The following is a 19,930-nucleotide window of genomic DNA, read 5'->3' on the forward strand; positions in this document are numbered from 1 at the left end:
TTAGAACAGGGAGATGGAAAAAGAGCTTGCTCTGTCCACTCCACGCATTGACCTGGTATTGCAGTACCTCCAGGAACGGTGCACCCCTTCTTAACCCAGTTTCCAAAAGCAGAACTCAATTCACCTGATTCATATTAGCCCGATTTAATGAATTGGAAGAAAGCATACGTCTTCATATGCACCTCAATTTGGCCCATTCACTTTTCACACTTCCTCCTTTTGTTTTTTATCTTTCACACTTTTGACTTTCTTTATTCATCCAAATAGCAAACTCATCACCACTCAACCTGACCAACTCGGCTATGTCCCCGTGCTGCAGTTCTCTGTCTTATCTAGATCATTTGCAATTGAATGGAATAGATCCCTTTTGGACAAAGTGGATTCACCTGCTGCTGCAGTGACCACAGGTGTGATAACATCTAGAATTGGCATCTGGTGCGATCTCTCCGCTTCCACTCCAAAGAAAGTTACCTGTTTATTCCTATCATGCATTGGTTTTTGGGGTTTTCTTTGAGTAATGATGATCTCTTTAGTAGTCTGTTGGCGCCCTCTCCTGGAGGAATAGTTTGCTTGCTCTTGGACATTCTAAAAGAGAGGTCATGATAGACATTGAGCTTCTGAGCTCAATTGGGGACAGTCATGGGTGATGAATGTTTGCAACCTACTGCGAAGCCTCATACCGCAATATAAGGAACGTCAAATACTAAGAAAGGGCGGCCTATGAAAGAATTACTACTTTCAATAAGTACACTTAAACGGCTAATTGGGAATAGAAAAACTGTAAAAAGCCCTCTGAGAAAGCCCCCCTCTAACCTTTGATAGTAAGCTTTTCTGTAGTCTGCCTGTTGATGTATTTTCCGTTTGAACTGTGCACAACATGAAGAGACGGAACACTGGCGGCTTGTCACAATGCCCCCCGATGACATCACAATAGCGCTGCTGCCTAGAAAACAAGCTGCGCAGAAGAAGTTGTTCTTTGGGTGGGAGGGTGGGCTAGTGGAAGGAGGGGGCAATCTCTTTTTTTCCCGGGTGGTAGGGGGATGACAGGAGAAGGGAAGCGGGTGGTGAGAAAGGTACAGAGGGCAGGGTTTGGGGGCTGGGAAGGAAAGGGAAAAGATTAGGGTTTGGGGATGATGAAAGGGCTTTCTACGGGTAAGGATGGCAAAGGGTGGCAGTGACGGAAAGTCAGGCAACCTGTCCTGTCCGTCTTTTTGTATCGTGAATTGGAAAGACTGCAAGGGGGAGGGGAGTTGCTTGCGCCCTAAAGGAGGAGTTATTCAGATTCATTGCAGTGGGCGGCGGCTGCAAAACGCACCATTCTTCTTGTTTTGGCTCTGCAAAGCAGCCTTTTCAAGGGTTGGCTTGGGTGACAAAATGTCTTGTGTAGGCGTGGGTTTGTCTCCCTCTCGCTCTCTCTCCCTAAGATGTGTCCGGCATAGGCCAGGGTGCCACTCGAGGCCCAAACCAATTCTGGTTATCGCTTCTCGGCCTTTTGGCTAAGATCAAGTGTAGTATCTGTTCTTATCAGAACAAACTGAGCTAGCTACACTTGACGAGATACGATCAGGGAGACGAGCTCCGAAGCCCAGCCGAGACCGGAAGAGGGAGATCGGACGGAAGAAGAGCTTGGCAGAAAGAAGCAAGAAGACAAAGGCTCGGAGAAGACTTGGGGAGACCAGAGGAACTTCGAGGAGGAACACAGCGGGAGAAGACACCCGGAGAAGAATCCAAGATCCAGCTCCGGGAACTCAAGCAGGAACCAGCCATGGCAAGCAAGCCAGAGAAGGCAGCCAAGAAGGCTCAGGACCCAGGGACCTCCAGGAAGGCTCATCCAGAGGCTTCTTCGGCCCAAGAGGCCCCTACCTCCGACGCCAGCCAGCCGGAGGGAGCCCGGACGCCGCCTGAAAAGGCTCCAACCCTGGAGCCTTGGATGCGGCAGACGGTCGCCCTGAAGCTAAAGGCGGTGGATGGTAGGTTGCCGGACATGTCCAGCGACGTGTTCTGCAAGAAGATGATTCTGGATCAGGGCTTCTCCAGGGCGGAAACCCTGAGTGTCCAGACCTTCATGACTGGCATTTTTCTGGTAACCTTTGCCACGGTGAATGCCTGCAGGAGATACTGGGAGGCGATGAACGCAGCGATGCCGGACTCCCCTTTTCATTCTTTTTTAGGATCCTGTCCTATACAGAGGGATGAGAAGAGGATCATGGTCTCCATGCGGAACCCGCACACCCCAGGAAGAGACATCTCCACGTTCCTGGGACGTCTCTGCACAGTGGTGAGGGAGCCATCCCACATCCTTAACGGCAATGGATTCTGGACGGGTAAGTGGTCAGTAACCGTTCGACTCTACAGGGAACCAGCATCCGAGGATGGTCTCCAGCACCTGCCCCCGACATTCTCTCTGGGAAACTCCTTTGGTCTCATCTACTACCCGGACATGCCACACAACTGCAGGAAATGTGGCGGGAAAGGGCATTCGATGAAGACCTGCAAGGAGGACGCCTGCAGGGTTTGCCGGGTGACGGGACACAGCTCCAAGGACTGCCCAAAGAAGAAGACTTGCAACCTATGTGGACAGGCGGACCACCTTTACAAGGACTGCCCACAGCGGGAGAAATCCTGGGCAAGGGTTGCCGCGGTGACCCAGTATCGGGTAGTCACAGCTTCGTCGACCAAGGCAGCTACGACCAAGGCCACAGAGGCCAAGGACAAGGCGGCCAAGAACCCGGCGACCGTGGCTCCAGCCGATGCCCCAGCAGCCACGGAGTCCAGGAAAAAGGGTAAGAAAACTGTTGCCCCCTCCCTGGTCCCCCCCCCTGTCACCCCTGTCCAAACCCCTCCCCCCCCGGCCAACCCTACTGAGGATTCCACTACCTCCACCTCATTTCCCTACTCCTCAGTTGGTCTCCTCACCCCCCCCCCAAAGCCCACTCTACCTCCCCAGACCATGAGAGCAGAGGACCTCAGCACTCTTGCACTTTTCACCGAGGAGGATTTTCCAGCTCTTGTCTCCTCAGGTACAGGCCAAAGGAAAAGGAAGGTGGAAGATAGTCCTGTCGCAGAACCTTCCAAGCTGTTCATTGTGGATCCCAATCCACCCCAGGAAGAGGAGGATGGCCTCCTCCCAGAACCGGACGTGTTGGAGCAGATGGTGGAGTCCCTTGTGGCCGAAGAAGAAATGGAGGAGTCGGAAGCCACTGAGGCACCATCCCTGCTCGATCAGCTAGAAGAAGAGGGTCTGCTGGAGATACCCTTACCAGCAGGTGCCAAAGAGGAAGAACCGCCCGACCGGAGTGGTAACTAAGGCACACCGCCTGCGCTAACTTTCTCTTTCCTCCAATGACTGCTAACATTAACACCTTTTCCATTAATGTTAGGAGCATCAGAGACAAGTTCCGACGTCAGACAATTTTTGCGTTCCTTAACACTCAGTCTAGTGATGTATTTTTCCTGCAGGAATGCTCCCTTCCCTCCTCTAGGTCCTTCAACCATCTGGCCAGGGAGTGGACCCATGGCCCATCCTACTGGTCCGGCGGAGGCGACTGTAGGTCCGCGGGGGTCGCCGTGCTGATCAGGGGAAGCGCCTTCACATTGGACTCTGTTCAGGAAATCGTCTGCGGCAGGTTACTGCTCGTGGATGGCACCTGGGCGGGAGAACCTGTCAGGTTCATCAATGTGTACGCTTCTCCTGTGAAGAGCGATCGACTGGAGCTCCTCCAAGCCCTGCGCCCTCAGCTCGCTACCGCCAGGACGGTAGTGATGGCCGGGGATTTCAACTGCCCGATTGAGGAGGATGGACGCAGTTCTGGAACGGCTGCCAAGTTGGACGTCACATCCAAACTGCTCATTGAGATGGTGACCGAAGCCTCTCTTGTGGACGTTGTTGGCTCCATCGGACACGGATCCGTGAACTATTCATGGTGCCGATCCGATGGCTCGCTGCGTTCCAGGATTGACTTTGTGTTTACCTCTCGGGCGGTTGGGCGGAGTGGGCACTCGATGGTCCCCTGCTTCTTCTCTGACCACAGAGCCATTCACTTTCAAGGTGTGCTGGGCCATGGCTTCCCCATTGGCCCGGGCTCCTGGAAGCTGAACTGCTCTCTGCTGGAAAAGGGTGAGATTCTGGAGGAGCTTAGAGCTGCCTACTCCACGTGGCGGGCCTACAAGGCGGGCTTCCAGTCTGTTTCTGACTGGTGGGAATACGTTAAACTCGAGTTCCGTTTCTTCTTTCAGGCAAAGAGTCAACAACAGGCGGGTCTGAAGAGGAGGGACTTCAGGAGACTCCAGCGTGAGCTGCGTTCCCTGCAGGACCTTCTTCGATGCGGCTGGGACGTGAGAGAGGAGCTGGAGGAGACTAAGAGGAGCCTGAAAAGGCACTTCGAGGAGGAGTCCGAGCGAATTGTCTTCCGTTCCAAAGTGGAGAACCTGGAGAAGGGTGAGAAATGTAACTCGTTCTTTTTCAGGAAACTCCACGCCGGTCACACGCCCATGAATGAACTACGAGACGAGAGTGGCAGCATGCGACGCGGGAAAGAGAACGTGATGAAGGTCGTCAGCGACTTCTACAGCGAACTCTACGCCCGCAAGACTACTGACCCCGAGGCCGCCGATAAGTTCCTGTCAGGTATCACTAACCATCTTGACCCTGCAGACGCGGCGGCCATAGATGTTCCTCTGACGGTGGACGAGCTGCTCTCGGCCGCCAAATCCTTTAGTTCTGGCAGGACACCGGGCAGTGACGGCCTCCCAGCAGAGCTCTATGTAGCGCTGGGAGACCTAATCTGTCCGGACCTGTTAGGGCTGTATGAGGAGATGGTGGTGGAGGGCAGAATGCCTCCATCTCTGAGGGAAGGAATGGTCACGATCCTGTACAAGCGTAAAGGAGAGAGGTGCGACCTGAAGAATTGGCGTCCCATCACCCTTCTGAACGTCGACTACAAGATCCTGGCCAAGACGATGGCAACGAGATTGAAGACTGTTATCGGACGGATCATCCACCCGGATCAGACCTGCGGCATCCCCGGACGTCGCATCGCAGACAGCCTGGCTCTCATGCGGGACACGGTCGAGTACATCAAAGCCCGCCGGGTGCACGCAGCCCTGATCTCGTTGGATCAGGAAAAGGCCTTCGACCGTGTTTCCCATGAGTTCCTGGGCAAAGCTCTGCACAGGTTAGGTTTGGGTAACATGTTTTGCTTGTATGTCCAACTAATGTATTTTGATATTCACAGCTCGGTGTTGGTAAACGGCTGGAAGACTGACCCCTTCCCGGTCCTCTCAGGGGTCAGACAAGGCTGTCCTCTGTCACCTCTTCTTTTTGTTTGTGTTATAGAACTCTTTGCAGAGGCTATCCGGCGGAATGGAGAGATCAGAGGGATCACCGCACCAGGACCAGAACGCTTCGAGGTCAAGTGCTCGCTCTACATGGACGACGTGACCGTCTTCTGCGCGGACCGGCGCTCAGTCGACACCCTCGTCCAGACCTGTGAGACCTTCGGACGGGCTTCGGGAGCCAAAGTCAACTGCGGGAAGTCGGAAGCCATGCTCTTCGGGGACTGGCAGCCGGCCTCTTCCGCCCCCTTCCCTTTCAGCATCCAGCCGGATTTCATCAAGGTTCTTGGAGTCTGGTTCGGGAAGGAAGGAGCAGCCCTCAAGTCCTGGGAGGAACGCTTGACCAAGATCACCCAACGGATCGGTCTGTGGAGCCTCAGACGCCTCACCTGTGAGGGCAAAGCACTGGTCCTGCGTAACGAGGTACTGCCCGTGCTGCAGTACACGGCCCAGGCCTGGCCCCCCCTTGCCACCGTGTGCAGGGCCATTACCAGGACGGTGTTTCGTTTTGTCTGGGGATCCAAGATGGACAGAGTAAAGCGGAGCATCATGTACAAGGATCCTCGCAAGGGTGGGAAGGGCGTACCCGATATCCCCACCCTCCTGCGATCCTCCTTCGTATGTGACTGCGTTCGCCGAACTCTGCGAGTCAAGAGAGGTTCCGCGGGTGAGTCCATGTCTCGCTTCTTCCTGCTCCCCCTTTGGAGACGGTTAGGCTGGGACAAGTGGGACAGCTCCTTCCCCTACAACTGGACGGCGCCATGGTTCTACGGAGACGTGGTTCGGTTTGTGAGGGAACACCAACTGGAGGGACTCAAGCCTGATTTGTGGAAGCCAAAGACTATCCACAAACTCATCAGAGCCAAGGACGAAATGGAGAACATTCCAGGACTTCATCACGACACACTGGAGACTGTTTGGACAAACGTGTCATCGGCTGGATTGACCAACGGGCACAAGGACTTGTCATGGATGGCGATACAGGGCGGACTGCCCGTCCGGTCATTCATGCACGCCCGGAACCTGTGCAAAACCCGGTACTGCCCAAGGTGCCCCTTCGTGGAGGAAACATCGCTGCACGCCTTTTGGGACTGCCGTTTCGCACAGCGCCTGTTGGTTGCCCTGGAGGATGACCTGAGGAACTCCGTCCCCAGAGGGAGCCTATCGTACCATTCCGTACTTTATGGACTCTTCCCTGGGACTCACACCGTTGGAGCCATCCAGGAGGCTTGGCGCCTTATGAACTGCTTTAAGGACGCTATTTGGGTCGCCAGGAACCGGCTCATCTTGAAGAGGGAGAGGATGTCTATCCAGGATTGCCGCAGGCTGATCCACAGCCTGCTCAGAGACTATTCCATCATGGACAGTCCGGACGACAGCGCCGAGGAGGAGGTTTAGACCTCTTCCATGCCCCCTCCCTCCTTTTCCCGTTATGTGCGTCTTTCAATAAAGCTTCGGGCCTGTGATTTCCCCACCCTATCCCCCTTTTCCCCTACCCCCATCCCCCAATCGCCGGTTCGTCGTTATTTATTGTCTAACTTTTTCTTTCAGCTTGAGTGTTATGGATAAGCATAGGAGCGTGATGTATAGTTTAGTGCGTCGTACTCTATGGCTATGTAAGAAGGATTGTATATTTCTGTGTGTACGGGGCTGCGGCACTGTACACGGTTTGTTACCTTTTTGTGAGTAGTGCATGATAATAAAGATGCTGTTAAATCAAATCTGTTCTTATCAGTTTAATATCTGATACGTCCCCTATCTGGGGACCATATATTAAATGGATTTTTAGAACAGGGAGATGGAAAAAGAGCTTGCTCTGTCCACTCCACGCATTGACCTGGTATTGCAGTACCTCCAGGAACGGTGCACCCCTTCTTAACCCAGTTTCCAAAAGCAGAACTCAATTCACCTGATTCATATTAGCCCGATTTAATGAATTGGAAGAAAGCATACGTCTTCATATGCACCTCAATTTGGCCCATTCACTTTTCACACTTCCTCCTTTTGTTTTTTATCTTTCACACTTTTGACTTTCTTTATTCATCCAAATAGCAAACTCATCACCACTCAACCTGACCAACTCGGCTATGTCCCCGTGCTGCAGTTCTCTGTCTTATCTAGATCATTTGCAATTGAATGGAATAGATCCCTTTTGGACAAAGTGGATTCACCTGCTGCTGCAGTGACCACAGGTGTGATAACATCTAGAATTGGCATCTGGTGCGATCTCTCCGCTTCCACTCCAAAGAAAGTTACCTGTTTATTCCTATCATGCATTGGTTTTTGGGGTTTTCTTTGAGTAATGATGATCTCTTTAGTAGTCTGTTGGCGCCCTCTCCTGGAGGAATAGTTTGCTTGCTCTTGGACATTCTAAAAGAGAGGTCATGATAGACATTGAGCTTCTGAGCTCAATTGGGGACAGTCATGGGTGATGAATGTTTGCAACCTACTGCGAAGCCTCATACCGCAATATAAGGAACGTCAAATACTAAGAAAGGGCGGCCTATGAAAGAATTACTACTTTCAATAAGTACACTTAAACGGCTAATTGGGAATAGAAAAACTGTAAAAAGCCCTCTGAGAAAGCCCCCCTCTAACCTTTGATAGTAAGCTTTTCTGTAGTCTGCCTGTTGATGTATTTTCCGTTTGAACTGTGCACAACATGAAGAGACGGAACACTGGCGGCTTGTCACAATGCCCCCCGATGACATCACAATAGCGCTGCTGCCTAGAAAACAAGCTGCGCAGAAGAAGTTGTTCTTTGGGTGGGAGGGTGGGCTAGTGGAAGGAGGGGGCAATCTCTTTTTTTCCCGGGTGGTAGGGGGATGACAGGAGAAGGGAAGCGGGTGGTGAGAAAGGTACAGAGGGCAGGGTTTGGGGGCTGGGAAGGAAAGGGAAAAGATTAGGGTTTGGGGATGATGAAAGGGCTTTCTACGGGTAAGGATGGCAAAGGGTGGCAGTGACGGAAAGTCAGGCAACCTGTCCTGTCCGTCTTTTTGTATCGTGAATTGGAAAGACTGCAAGGGGGAGGGGAGTTGCTTGCGCCCTAAAGGAGGAGTTATTCAGATTCATTGCAGTGGGCGGCGGCTGCAAAACGCACCATTCTTCTTGTTTTGGCTCTGCAAAGCAGCCTTTTCAAGGGTTGGCTTGGGTGACAAAATGTCTTGTGTAGGCGTGGGTTTGTCTCCCTCTCGCTCTCTCTCCCTAAGATGTGTCCGGCATAGGCCAGGGTGCCACTCGAGGCCCAAACCAATTCTGGTTATCGCTTCTCGGCCTTTTGGCTAAGATCAAGTGTAGTATCTGTTCTTATCAGTTTAATATCTGATACGTCCCCTATCTGGGGACCATATATTAAATGGATTTTTAGAACAGGGAGATGGAAAAAGAGCTTGCTCTGTCCACTCCACGCATTGACCTGGTATTGCAGTACCTCCAGGAACGGTGCACCCCTTCTTAACCCAGTTTCCAAAAGCAGAACTCAATTCACCTGATTCATATTAGCCCGATTTAATGAATTGGAAGAAAGCATACGTCTTCATATGCACCTCAATTTGGCCCATTCACTTTTCACACTTCCTCCTTTTGTTTTTTATCTTTCACACTTTTGACTTTCTTTATTCATCCAAATAGCAAACTCATCACCACTCAACCTGACCAACTCGGCTATGTCCCCGTGCTGCAGTTCTCTGTCTTATCTAGATCATTTGCAATTGAATGGAATAGATCCCTTTTGGACAAAGTGGATTCACCTGCTGCTGCAGTGACCACAGGTGTGATAACATCTAGAATTGGCATCTGGTGCGATCTCTCCGCTTCCACTCCAAAGAAAGTTACCTGTTTATTCCTATCATGCATTGGTTTTTGGGGTTTTCTTTGAGTAATGATGATCTCTTTAGTAGTCTGTTGGCGCCCTCTCCTGGAGGAATAGTTTGCTTGCTCTTGGACATTCTAAAAGAGAGGTCATGATAGACATTGAGCTTCTGAGCTCAATTGGGGACAGTCATGGGTGATGAATGTTTGCAACCTACTGCGAAGCCTCATACCGCAATATAAGGAACGTCAAATACTAAGAAAGGGCGGCCTATGAAAGAATTACTACTTTCAATAAGTACACTTAAACGGCTAATTGGGAATAGAAAAACTGTAAAAAGCCCTCTGAGAAAGCCCCCCTCTAACCTTTGATAGTAAGCTTTTCTGTAGTCTGCCTGTTGATGTATTTTCCGTTTGAACTGTGCACAACATGAAGAGACGGAACACTGGCGGCTTGTCACAATGCCCCCCGATGACATCACAATAGCGCTGCTGCCTAGAAAACAAGCTGCGCAGAAGAAGTTGTTCTTTGGGTGGGAGGGTGGGCTAGTGGAAGGAGGGGGCAATCTCTTTTTTTCCCGGGTGGTAGGGGGATGACAGGAGAAGGGAAGCGGGTGGTGAGAAAGGTACAGAGGGCAGGGTTTGGGGGCTGGGAAGGAAAGGGAAAAGATTAGGGTTTGGGGATGATGAAAGGGCTTTCTACGGGTAAGGATGGCAAAGGGTGGCAGTGACGGAAAGTCAGGCAACCTGTCCTGTCCGTCTTTTTGTATCGTGAATTGGAAAGACTGCAAGGGGGAGGGGAGTTGCTTGCGCCCTAAAGGAGGAGTTATTCAGATTCATTGCAGTGGGCGGCGGCTGCAAAACGCACCATTCTTCTTGTTTTGGCTCTGCAAAGCAGCCTTTTCAAGGGTTGGCTTGGGTGACAAAATGTCTTGTGTAGGCGTGGGTTTGTCTCCCTCTCGCTCTCTCTCCCTAAGATGTGTCCGGCATAGGCCAGGGTGCCACTCGAGGCCCAAACCAATTCTGGTTATCGCTTCTCGGCCTTTTGGCTAAGATCAAGTGTAGTATCTGTTCTTATCAGTTTAATATCTGATACGTCCCCTATCTGGGGACCATATATTAAATGGATTTTTAGAACAGGGAGATGGAAAAAGAGCTTGCTCTGTCCACTCCACGCATTGACCTGGTATTGCAGTACCTCCAGGAACGGTGCACCCCTTCTTAACCCAGTTTCCAAAAGCAGAACTCAATTCACCTGATTCATATTAGCCCGATTTAATGAATTGGAAGAAAGCATACGTCTTCATATGCACCTCAATTTGGCCCATTCACTTTTCACACTTCCTCCTTTTGTTTTTTATCTTTCACACTTTTGACTTTCTTTATTCATCCAAATAGCAAACTCATCACCACTCAACCTGACCAACTCGGCTATGTCCCCGTGCTGCAGTTCTCTGTCTTATCTAGATCATTTGCAATTGAATGGAATAGATCCCTTTTGGACAAAGTGGATTCACCTGCTGCTGCAGTGACCACAGGTGTGATAACATCTAGAATTGGCATCTGGTGCGATCTCTCCGCTTCCACTCCAAAGAAAGTTACCTGTTTATTCCTATCATGCATTGGTTTTTGGGGTTTTCTTTGAGTAATGATGATCTCTTTAGTAGTCTGTTGGCGCCCTCTCCTGGAGGAATAGTTTGCTTGCTCTTGGACATTCTAAAAGAGAGGTCATGATAGACATTGAGCTTCTGAGCTCAATTGGGGACAGTCATGGGTGATGAATGTTTGCAACCTACTGCGAAGCCTCATACCGCAATATAAGGAACGTCAAATACTAAGAAAGGGCGGCCTATGAAAGAATTACTACTTTCAATAAGTACACTTAAACGGCTAATTGGGAATAGAAAAACTGTAAAAAGCCCTCTGAGAAAGCCCCCCTCTAACCTTTGATAGTAAGCTTTTCTGTAGTCTGCCTGTTGATGTATTTTCCGTTTGAACTGTGCACAACATGAAGAGACGGAACACTGGCGGCTTGTCACAATGCCCCCCGATGACATCACAATAGCGCTGCTGCCTAGAAAACAAGCTGCGCAGAAGAAGTTGTTCTTTGGGTGGGAGGGTGGGCTAGTGGAAGGAGGGGGCAATCTCTTTTTTTCCCGGGTGGTAGGGGGATGACAGGAGAAGGGAAGCGGGTGGTGAGAAAGGTACAGAGGGCAGGGTTTGGGGGCTGGGAAGGAAAGGGAAAAGATTAGGGTTTGGGGATGATGAAAGGGCTTTCTACGGGTAAGGATGGCAAAGGGTGGCAGTGACGGAAAGTCAGGCAACCTGTCCTGTCCGTCTTTTTGTATCGTGAATTGGAAAGACTGCAAGGGGGAGGGGAGTTGCTTGCGCCCTAAAGGAGGAGTTATTCAGATTCATTGCAGTGGGCGGCGGCTGCAAAACGCACCATTCTTCTTGTTTTGGCTCTGCAAAGCAGCCTTTTCAAGGGTTGGCTTGGGTGACAAAATGTCTTGTGTAGGCGTGGGTTTGTCTCCCTCTCGCTCTCTCTCCCTAAGATGTGTCCGGCATAGGCCAGGGTGCCACTCGAGGCCCAAACCAATTCTGGTTATCGCTTCTCGGCCTTTTGGCTAAGATCAAGTGTAGTATCTGTTCTTATCAGTTTAATATCTGATACGTCCCCTATCTGGGGACCATATATTAAATGGATTTTTAGAACAGGGAGATGGAAAAAGAGCTTGCTCTGTCCACTCCACGCATTGACCTGGTATTGCAGTACCTCCAGGAACGGTGCACCCCTTCTTAACCCAGTTTCCAAAAGCAGAACTCAATTCACCTGATTCATATTAGCCCGATTTAATGAATTGGAAGAAAGCATACGTCTTCATATGCACCTCAATTTGGCCCATTCACTTTTCACACTTCCTCCTTTTGTTTTTTATCTTTCACACTTTTGACTTTCTTTATTCATCCAAATAGCAAACTCATCACCACTCAACCTGACCAACTCGGCTATGTCCCCGTGCTGCAGTTCTCTGTCTTATCTAGATCATTTGCAATTGAATGGAATAGATCCCTTTTGGACAAAGTGGATTCACCTGCTGCTGCAGTGACCACAGGTGTGATAACATCTAGAATTGGCATCTGGTGCGATCTCTCCGCTTCCACTCCAAAGAAAGTTACCTGTTTATTCCTATCATGCATTGGTTTTTGGGGTTTTCTTTGAGTAATGATGATCTCTTTAGTAGTCTGTTGGCGCCCTCTCCTGGAGGAATAGTTTGCTTGCTCTTGGACATTCTAAAAGAGAGGTCATGATAGACATTGAGCTTCTGAGCTCAATTGGGGACAGTCATGGGTGATGAATGTTTGCAACCTACTGCGAAGCCTCATACCGCAATATAAGGAACGTCAAATACTAAGAAAGGGCGGCCTATGAAAGAATTACTACTTTCAATAAGTACACTTAAACGGCTAATTGGGAATAGAAAAACTGTAAAAAGCCCTCTGAGAAAGCCCCCCTCTAACCTTTGATAGTAAGCTTTTCTGTAGTCTGCCTGTTGATGTATTTTCCGTTTGAACTGTGCACAACATGAAGAGACGGAACACTGGCGGCTTGTCACAATGCCCCCCGATGACATCACAATAGCGCTGCTGCCTAGAAAACAAGCTGCGCAGAAGAAGTTGTTCTTTGGGTGGGAGGGTGGGCTAGTGGAAGGAGGGGGCAATCTCTTTTTTTCCCGGGTGGTAGGGGGATGACAGGAGAAGGGAAGCGGGTGGTGAGAAAGGTACAGAGGGCAGGGTTTGGGGGCTGGGAAGGAAAGGGAAAAGATTAGGGTTTGGGGATGATGAAAGGGCTTTCTACGGGTAAGGATGGCAAAGGGTGGCAGTGACGGAAAGTCAGGCAACCTGTCCTGTCCGTCTTTTTGTATCGTGAATTGGAAAGACTGCAAGGGGGAAGGGAGTTGCTTGCGCCCTAAAGGAGGAGTTATTCAGATTCATTGCAGTGGGCGGCGGCTGCAAAACGCACCATTCTTCTTGTTTTGGCTCTGCAAAGCAGCCTTTTCAAGGGTTGGCTTGGGTGACAAAATGTCTTGTGTAGGCGTGGGTTTGTCTCCCTCTCGCTCTCTCTCCCTAAGATGTGTCCGGCATAGGCCAGGGTGCCACTCGAGGCCCAAACCAATTCTGGTTATCGCTTCTCGGCCTTTTGGCTAAGATCAAGTGTAGTATCTGTTCTTATCAGTTTAATATCTGATACGTCCCCTATCTGGGGACCATATATTAAATGGATTTTTAGAACAGGGAGATGGAAAAAGAGCTTGCTCTGTCCACTCCACGCATTGACCTGGTATTGCAGTACCTCCAGGAACGGTGCACCCCTTCTTAACCCAGTTTCCAAAAGCAGAACTCAATTCACCTGATTCATATTAGCCCGATTTAATGAATTGGAAGAAAGCATACGTCTTCATATGCACCTCAATTTGGCCCATTCACTTTTCACACTTCCTCCTTTTGTTTTTTATCTTTCACACTTTTGACTTTCTTTATTCATCCAAATAGCAAACTCATCACCACTCAACCTGACCAACTCGGCTATGTCCCCGTGCTGCAGTTCTCTGTCTTATCTAGATCATTTGCAATTGAATGGAATAGATCCCTTTTGGACAAAGTGGATTCACCTGCTGCTGCAGTGACCACAGGTGTGATAACATCTAGAATTGGCATCTGGTGCGATCTCTCCGCTTCCACTCCAAAGAAAGTTACCTGTTTATTCCTATCATGCATTGGTTTTTGGGGTTTTCTTTGAGTAATGATGATCTCTTTAGTAGTCTGTTGGCGCCCTCTCCTGGAGGAATAGTTTGCTTGCTCTTGGACATTCTAAAAGAGAGGTCATGATAGACATTGAGCTTCTGAGCTCAATTGGGGACAGTCATGGGTGATGAATGTTTGCAACCTACTGCGAAGCCTCATACCGCAATATAAGGAACGTCAAATACTAAGAAAGGGCGGCCTATGAAAGAATTACTACTTTCAATAAGTACACTTAAACGGCTAATTGGGAATAGAAAAACTGTAAAAAGCCCTCTGAGAAAGCCCCCCTCTAACCTTTGATAGTAAGCTTTTCTGTAGTCTGCCTGTTGATGTATTTTCCGTTTGAACTGTGCACAACATGAAGAGACGGAACACTGGCGGCTTGTCACAATGCCCCCCGATGACATCACAATAGCGCTGCTGCCTAGAAAACAAGCTGCGCAGAAGAAGTTGTTCTTTGGGTGGGAGGGTGGGCTAGTGGAAGGAGGGGGCAATCTCTTTTTTTCCCGGGTGGTAGGGGGATGACAGGAGAAGGGAAGCGGGTGGTGAGAAAGGTACAGAGGGCAGGGTTTGGGGGCTGGGAAGGAAAGGGAAAAGATTAGGGTTTGGGGATGATGAAAGGGCTTTCTACGGGTAAGGATGGCAAAGGGTGGCAGTGACGGAAAGTCAGGCAACCTGTCCTGTCCGTCTTTTTGTATCGTGAATTGGAAAGACTGCAAGGGGGAGGGGAGTTGCTTGCGCCCTAAAGGAGGAGTTATTCAGATTCATTGCAGTGGGCGGCGGCTGCAAAACGCACCATTCTTCTTGTTTTGGCTCTGCAAAGCAGCCTTTTCAAGGGTTGGCTTGGGTGACAAAATGTCTTGTGTAGGCGTGGGTTTGTCTCCCTCTCGCTCTCTCTCCCTAAGATGTGTCCGGCATAGGCCAGGGTGCCACTCGAGGCCCAAACCAATTCTGGTTATCGCTTCTCGGCCTTTTGGCTAAGATCAAGTGTAGTATCTGTTCTTATCAGTTTAATATCTGATACGTCCCCTATCTGGGGACCATATATTAAATGGATTTTTAGAACAGGGAGATGGAAAAAGAGCTTGCTCTGTCCACTCCACGCATTGACCTGGTATTGCAGTACCTCCAGGAACGGTGCACCCCTTCTTAACCCAGTTTCCAAAAGCAGAACTCAATTCACCTGATTCATATTAGCCCGATTTAATGAATTGGAAGAAAGCATACGTCTTCATATGCACCTCAATTTGGCCCATTCACTTTTCACACTTCCTCCTTTTGTTTTTTATCTTTCACACTTTTGACTTTCTTTATTCATCCAAATAGCAAACTCATCACCACTCAACCTGACCAACTCGGCTATGTCCCCGTGCTGCAGTTCTCTGTCTTATCTAGATCATTTGCAATTGAATGGAATAGATCCCTTTTGGACAAAGTGGATTCACCTGCTGCTGCAGTGACCACAGGTGTGATAACATCTAGAATTGGCATCTGGTGCGATCTCTCCGCTTCCACTCCAAAGAAAGTTACCTGTTTATTCCTATCATGCATTGGTTTTTGGGGTTTTCTTTGAGTAATGATGATCTCTTTAGTAGTCTGTTGGCGCCCTCTCCTGGAGGAATAGTTTGCTTGCTCTTGGACATTCTAAAAGAGAGGTCATGATAGACATTGAGCTTCTGAGCTCAATTGGGGACAGTCATGGGTGATGAATGTTTGCAACCTACTGCGAAGCCTCATACCGCAATATAAGGAACGTCAAATACTAAGAAAGGGCGGCCTATGAAAGAATTACTACTTTCAATAAGTACACTTAAACGGCTAATTGGGAATAGAAAAACTGTAAAAAGCCCTCTGAGAAAGCCCCCCTCTAACCTTTGATAGTAAGCTTTTCTGTAGTCTGCCTGTTGATGTATTTTCCGTTTGAACTGTGCACAACATGAAGAGACGGAACACTGGCGGCTTGTCACAATGCCCCCCGATGACATCACAATAGCGCTGCTGCCTAGAAAACAAGCTGCGCAGAAGAAGTTGTTCTTTGGGTGGGAGGGTGGGCTAGTGGAAGGAGGGGGCAATCTCTTTTTTTCCCGGGTGGTAGGGGGATGACAGGAGAAGGGAAGCGGGTGGTGAGAAAGGTACAGAGGGCAGGGTTTGGGGGCTGGGAAGGAAAGGGAAAAGATTAGGGTTTGGGGATGATGAAAGGGCTTTCTACGGGTAAGGATGGCAAAGGGTGGCAGTGACGGAAAGTCAGGCAACCTGTCCTGTCCGTCTTTTTGTATCGTGAATTGGAAAGACTGCAAGGGGGAGGGGAGTTGCTTGCGCCCTAAAGGAGGAGTTATTCAGATTCATTGCAGTGGGCGGCGGCTGCAAAACGCACCATTCTTCTTGTTTTGGCTCTGCAAAGCAGCCTTTTCAAGGGTTGGCTTGGGTGACAAAATGTCTTGTGTAGGCGTGGGTTTGTCTCCCTCTCGCTCTCTCTCCCTAAGATGTGTCCGGCATAGGCCAGGGTGCCACTCGAGGCCCAAACCAATTCTGGTTATCGCTTCTCGGCCTTTTGGCTAAGATCAAGTGTAGTGTTGTTCGAAGAGATGGTTTAAGCTCCAGGCCACCTTAGTACAATGATACAATGCACACTGGAAGGTTGCGCTTGCTAGTACTCTGGGTGGATAGTATATTCATCTAGAGGAAAACATGGCCCTACCAGGATCGAGGCTATTAGACTGAGTAAGGGTGGGGGGCTATGGTACAACGTGCCCCAGGACTGACGACCCTGGAGTGAGTCTGAGCTTGCTGGCTTGGGACCCCGGCAAGCCTTGGGCTCTGTAGCACACCGTACCTTGCCTTTTCATACTTTTTGAGCATATTACCCTATCCCGGCCTTCTGGCTAGGAAGGGAAATTTTTATAATCCCGGTCGGAGGTCTGATCAGCTTTGGGCTGAGAAACTAACACCCGGTTGGAGGTCTGGGTCAGCTTCGGCTGAGAAACCAACACCCGGTTGGAGGTCTGGGTCAGCTTCGGCTGAGAAACCAACACCCGGTTGGAGGTCCGGTTAGCCTTGGGCTGAGAAACCAACACCGGTTGACGGTCCGGGCAGTTTCGGCTGCCAAACCAACAACTAGTAGCTCTCTACTCCACTTGGGTAAGATGCCTGGGTGGACGCTGGGAGCAACGACAAGGCTCAACCAGGCTTCGGCTTGGGGGAGCACCGAAGATCCCTGACCCTTGCTGTGGCCTTCTGGCTCGGAGGGACGGGGTTGATTTTTGGGGACCCTCTCCTCACGGTGGGGTCCACACGAATCCTAGCCTTTGCACTGTTTTTGGTGTGACTTCGGTCATGCATTTTTTGTGGTGCTTTGGAAAGCTTCATTAAATCAAAATCTGTTCTTATCAGTTTAATATCTGATACGTCCCCTATCTGGGGACCATATATTAAATGGATTTTTAGAACAGGGAGATGGAAAAAGAGCTTGCTCTGTCCACTCCACGCATTGACCTGGTATTGCAGTACCTCCAGGAACGGTGCACCCCTTCTTAACCCAGTTTCCAAAAGCAGAACTCAATTCACCTGATTCATATTAGCCCGATTTAATGAATTGGAAGAAAGCATACGTCTTCATATGCACCTCAATTTGGCCCATTCACTTTTCACACTTCCTCCTTTTGTTTTTTATCTTTCACACTTTTGACTTTCTTTATTCATCCAAATAGCAAACTCATCACCACTCAACCTGACCAACTCGGCTATGTCCCCGTGCTGCAGTTCTCTGTCTTATCTAGATCATTTGCAATTGAATGGAATAGATCCCTTTTGGACAAAGTGGATTCACCTGCTGCTGCAGTGACCACAGGTGTGATAACATCTAGAATTGGCATCTGGTGCGATCTCTCCGCTTCCACTCCAAAGAAAGTTACCTGTTTATTCCTATCATGCATTGGTTTTTGGGGTTTTCTTTGAGTAATGATGATCTCTTTAGTAGTCTGTTGGCGCCCTCTCCTGGAGGAATAGTTTGCTTGCTCTTGGACATTCTAAAAGAGAGGTCATGATAGACATTGAGCTTCTGAGCTCAATTGGGGACAGTCATGGGTGATGAATGTTTGCAACCTACTGCGAAGCCTCATACCGCAATATAAGGAACGTCAAATACTAAGAAAGGGCGGCCTATGAAAGAATTACTACTTTCAATAAGTACACTTAAACGGCTAATTGGGAATAGAAAAACTGTAAAAAGCCCTCTGAGAAAGCCCCCCTCTAACCTTTGATAGTAAGCTTTTCTGTAGTCTGCCTGTTGATGTATTTTCCGTTTGAACTGTGCACAACATGAAGAGACGGAACACTGGCGGCTTGTCACAATGCCCCCCGATGACATCACAATAGCGCTGCTGCCTAGAAAACAAGCTGCGCAGAAGAAGTTGTTCTTTGGGTGGGAGGGTGGGCTAGTGGAAGGAGGGGGCAATCTCTTTTTTTCCCGGGTGGTAGGGGGATGACAGGAGAAGGGAAGCGGGTGGTGAGAAAGGTACAGAGGGCAGGGTTTGGGGGCTGGGAAGGAAAGGGAAAAGATTAGGGTTTGGGGATGATGAAAGGGCTTTCTACGGGTAAGGATGGCAAAGGGTGGCAGTGACGGAAAGTCAGGCAACCTGTCCTGTCCGTCTTTTTGTATCGTGAATTGGAAAGACTGCAAGGGGGAGGGGAGTTGCTTGCGCCCTAAAGGAGGAGTTATTCAGATTCATTGCAGTGGGCGGCGGCTGCAAAACGCACCATTCTTCTTGTTTTGGCTCTGCAAAGCAGCCTTTTCAAGGGTTGGCTTGGGTGACAAAATGTCTTGTGTAGGCGTGGGTTTGTCTCCCTCTCGCTCTCTCTCCCTAAGATGTGTCCGGCATAGGCCAGGGTGCCACTCGAGGCCCAAACCAATTCTGGTTATCGCTTCTCGGCCTTTTGGCTAAGATCAAGTGTAGTATCTGTTCTTATCAGTTTAATATCTGATACGTCCCCTATCTGGGGACCATATATTAAATGGATTTTTAGAACAGGGAGATGGAAAAAGAGCTTGCTCTGTCCACTCCACGCATTGACCTGGTATTGCAGTACCTCCAGGAACGGTGCACCCCTTCTTAACCCAGTTTCCAAAAGCAGAACTCAATTCACCTGATTCATATTAGCCCGATTTAATGAATTGGAAGAAAGCATACGTCTTCATATGCACCTCAATTTGGCCCATTCACTTTTCACACTTCCTCCTTTTGTTTTTTATCTTTCACACTTTTGACTTTCTTTATTCATCCAAATAGCAAACTCATCACCACTCAACCTGACCAACTCGGCTATGTCCCCGTGCTGCAGTTCTCTGTCTTATCTAGATCATTTGCAATTGAATGGAATAGATCCCTTTTGGACAAAGTGGATTCACCTGCTGCTGCAGTGACCACAGGTGTGATAACATCTAGAATTGGCATCTGGTGCGATCTCTCCGCTTCCACTCCAAAGAAAGTTACCTGTTTATTCCTATCATGCATTGGTTTTTGGGGTTTTCTTTGAGTAATGATGATCTCTTTAGTAGTCTGTTGGCGCCCTCTCCTGGAGGAATAGTTTGCTTGCTCTTGGACATTCTAAAAGAGAGGTCATGATAGACATTGAGCTTCTGAGCTCAATTGGGGACAGTCATGGGTGATGAATGTTTGCAACCTACTGCGAAGCCTCATACCGCAATATAAGGAACGTCAAATACTAAGAAAGGGCGGCCTATGAAAGAATTACTACTTTCAATAAGTACACTTAAACGGCTAATTGGGAATAGAAAAACTGTAAAAAGCCCTCTGAGAAAGCCCCCCTCTAACCTTTGATAGTAAGCTTTTCTGTAGTCTGCCTGTTGATGTATTTTCCGTTTGAACTGTGCACAACATGAAGAGACGGAACACTGGCGGCTTGTCACAATGCCCCCCGATGACATCACAATAGCGCTGCTGCCTAGAAAACAAGCTGCGCA

General features: G+C 49.2%; 7 non-coding genes and 3 pseudogenes across 7 annotated transcripts; all 10 read left to right on the forward strand.

The window, feature by feature from the left end:
* On the forward strand, positions 1 to 89 carry LOC142288395 (U2 spliceosomal RNA; annotated as a pseudogene; the record flags this gene model as incomplete).
* A 1,387-nt stretch (positions 90 to 1,476) lies between these two features.
* Positions 1,477 to 1,566, forward strand: LOC142288394 (U2 spliceosomal RNA; annotated as a pseudogene).
* A 5,440-nt stretch (positions 1,567 to 7,006) lies between these two features.
* On the forward strand, positions 7,007 to 7,208 carry LOC142288392 (U2 spliceosomal RNA; annotated as a pseudogene).
* Positions 7,209 to 8,595: 1,387 nt separating this feature from the next.
* Positions 8,596 to 8,786, forward strand: LOC142288352 (U2 spliceosomal RNA). Its single transcript, XR_012749130.1, has one exon. It is a non-coding gene; the product is annotated as a U2 spliceosomal RNA (small nuclear RNA).
* A 1,387-nt stretch (positions 8,787 to 10,173) lies between these two features.
* On the forward strand, positions 10,174 to 10,364 carry LOC142288363 (U2 spliceosomal RNA). The gene has a single exon (XR_012749141.1). It is a non-coding gene; the product is annotated as a U2 spliceosomal RNA (small nuclear RNA).
* A 1,387-nt stretch (positions 10,365 to 11,751) lies between these two features.
* On the forward strand, positions 11,752 to 11,942 carry LOC142288375 (U2 spliceosomal RNA). The gene has a single exon (XR_012749152.1). It is a non-coding gene; the product is annotated as a U2 spliceosomal RNA (small nuclear RNA).
* Positions 11,943 to 13,329: 1,387 nt separating this feature from the next.
* LOC142288386 (U2 spliceosomal RNA) lies at positions 13,330 to 13,520 on the forward strand. Its single transcript, XR_012749163.1, has one exon. It is a non-coding gene; the product is annotated as a U2 spliceosomal RNA (small nuclear RNA).
* Positions 13,521 to 14,907: 1,387 nt separating this feature from the next.
* On the forward strand, positions 14,908 to 15,098 carry LOC142288396 (U2 spliceosomal RNA). The gene has a single exon (XR_012749170.1). It is a non-coding gene; the product is annotated as a U2 spliceosomal RNA (small nuclear RNA).
* Positions 15,099 to 17,283: 2,185 nt separating this feature from the next.
* LOC142288393 (U2 spliceosomal RNA) lies at positions 17,284 to 17,479 on the forward strand. Its single transcript, XR_012749169.1, has one exon. It is a non-coding gene; the product is annotated as a U2 spliceosomal RNA (small nuclear RNA).
* Positions 17,480 to 18,866: 1,387 nt separating this feature from the next.
* On the forward strand, positions 18,867 to 19,057 carry LOC142288353 (U2 spliceosomal RNA). The gene has a single exon (XR_012749131.1). It is a non-coding gene; the product is annotated as a U2 spliceosomal RNA (small nuclear RNA).
* The last annotated feature ends 873 nt before the right edge of the window (positions 19,058 to 19,930 follow it).

Source organism: Anomaloglossus baeobatrachus, unplaced genomic scaffold, assembly GCF_048569485.1.
Source record: "Anomaloglossus baeobatrachus isolate aAnoBae1 unplaced genomic scaffold, aAnoBae1.hap1 Scaffold_821, whole genome shotgun sequence".
Classification (NCBI taxonomy): domain Eukaryota; kingdom Metazoa; phylum Chordata; class Amphibia; order Anura; family Aromobatidae; genus Anomaloglossus; species Anomaloglossus baeobatrachus.